Below are 2,073 nucleotides of genomic sequence, written 5' to 3' on the forward strand. Positions count from 1 at the left end.
AAATTTTTAACGTATGTATGGAATTTTGTTAACTTAAGTGTTCAATCATATGAAATAAAAGAAAAGAAAACTTTGCTCCAAGGCGATTTCTCCTCTTAGATACCAGTTCCCCTGCCTTATTAAAAAAACTTTTTCACAGGTTATAGATGAAGATGGTGAGCATAAAAATTTAAGTGCAAGTTGATAAGTTTCAGGAGCTCCCTGAATCCTTTATTTTCAACAATGGTGAGTGGCTGACAGTCTTTGATGGTCATGTTGACCCCAGCCTCATCCACTGCTTGCTTGCTAGGAACTGCAAGCCGAAAGGAAATATTTTGTTAAAAGCTTATTAAAGGACTGTAATTTTTACAAACAATATTACAGAGTCACACGAAGCCCTTTTGTGTGTAATAAACTATTTTTGAAAACTAAATTTTTTTGGTGAGAATTTCAACATACCTGGGGAATTCACACGAGTATCTGCCAATTCTTCATTGCCATGCTGAGCTCTATAATGCCTCAGCATTGATGAAGTGCTCTTATTGATGTAAGATAGCTCTGTGGAGCAGAGCCGACACTTCACCTACAATAAAATAAAAAGTTAATTCATCTGAAAACAATTCAAACCTCTTACCAGAAAAGAGTACGAACATATTTAATTAAAAATTTAACAGTAAACAATGCCCAAAGGAGAAAAAGATTGACCTTATTTGGCGTGAAAAGATAAAAATTATTCCATTATTCCAACTTCTTGGAACGATCCATGAAATCAGTGGAACAAGGTGAGGGAAAGCAAAACTCCGAAATACAACAGCAACAGCAAATTTCCATCCAACAAATCCGCAACATGGCCACACAGTTTGTTTCGTTATAAACACAATTTGGCGCAGCACATCAAAACGACACACTTCCTGTATTGGTCACATTATTTTTTTCTTAAAGCGATACAGGCACTAATACTCTTGGGCACTCGGCACATTGCGGACGCACCAGTGTTGTTCAAGCCATCATGAGGAAAAAGAATTGTATCTTGAAATAGCTGCATTCTTTGCACTTTTATCGTACTGTACCGTCACTGCATTGTAGAATAAACAATCACCCTCCAGTCGTTTTCTTCTGTTTGTTGAGAAATGAGCGGTCTGCGTGAATGGTTAAATGCTATTGAATAGCTGGTTGTGGTGTGCGATAATGCACATTTTGGTATCGATCCGATACCAAGTAATACAGAGCCAGTATTGCCGATACTGATACTTTTCAAAAGTTACTTTTTTTTAAGAAAGGTATTGTGTTTATATTTTTTGCCTTTAATGCACTTCTTTTTGACTTATTAACTCATTTAACATTTTAATATCATACATAACATTTTAATGTAAATTCCATGGTATTACACACACATAATGTATTATATAAAGGTCTTAGCATAACTGATACTTTTTGAGTTGGCTAAAGTCACAAATACAGAGTTTAAATTTGAAAATTAACATTAACTAATGATAAAATATTACCTCCAACGCTATTATCCACACCTAGATATTCTCTGGCATGCTGAAAAGCTTCTGCCAATGACCTCTGCATCTGAATTGGGGGTCTGGCAGCGGAGCCATGGGGTGGCTGATTTCACTCTCTCCGTTTCTGCAGGTCATTGTTTTCTTTGGCGTGGGTTTTCATGTGTTTGCATCAAATTGTTGTGTTGCCACCGTACCATACAGCCTTTTTGCAAATAGTGCAGCTTGCCAATGTGTCATTTTCAACCTGCAACTATAACCACATGGCGCTTCTCTTCTTCTGCTCACAGTGCTGTGGATGCCACGTGTTGTGTGTGCGTCCTTGTGCTGTGCTAGTGGGCGGGCGGAGACAGCGGCCCGCTTGCTCGTGGTGCTAGGTCACGTGACGGCACGAAACACGAGAGGGAGGGGGGGGGGAGCTAAGAGCGCCTGCTCGAGTGCTCGCCACTCGCCAGTTGCCGTTCAGCGCTGACTGCTGCTAAGTCAGGTGACGGCACATCGAAACACGAGAGGGGAGATTAGGAGCAAAGCTCCGCGCTGAGACAGAAACAGCAAGTCTGGCGTCGCCTGTTTGATGAAACCAAAGCAG

The 2,073-nt window shown here is 40.2% G+C and overlaps 1 long non-coding RNA gene across 2 annotated transcripts; it reads right to left on the minus strand.

Moving 5' to 3' along the window:
• Nucleotides 1–200: 200 nt before the first annotated feature.
• LOC133482783 (uncharacterized) lies at nt 201–1,861 on the minus strand. Of its 2 annotated transcripts, none has more exons than XR_009789927.1 (3): nt 1,485–1,861; nt 439–562; nt 201–292 (listed from the first exon to the last, which is right to left on the minus strand). It is a non-coding gene; the product is annotated as an uncharacterized LOC133482783 (long non-coding RNA). The 2 variants fall into 2 exon arrangements; XR_009789928.1 differs by lacking the exon at nt 1,485–1,861 and adding an exon at nt 685–840.
• Nucleotides 1,862–2,073: the final 212 nt, after the last annotated feature.

The sequence above is a fragment of the Phyllopteryx taeniolatus genome, chromosome 8, assembly GCF_024500385.1.
Source record: "Phyllopteryx taeniolatus isolate TA_2022b chromosome 8, UOR_Ptae_1.2, whole genome shotgun sequence".
Taxonomy (NCBI): Eukaryota; Metazoa; Chordata; class Actinopteri; order Syngnathiformes; family Syngnathidae; genus Phyllopteryx; species Phyllopteryx taeniolatus.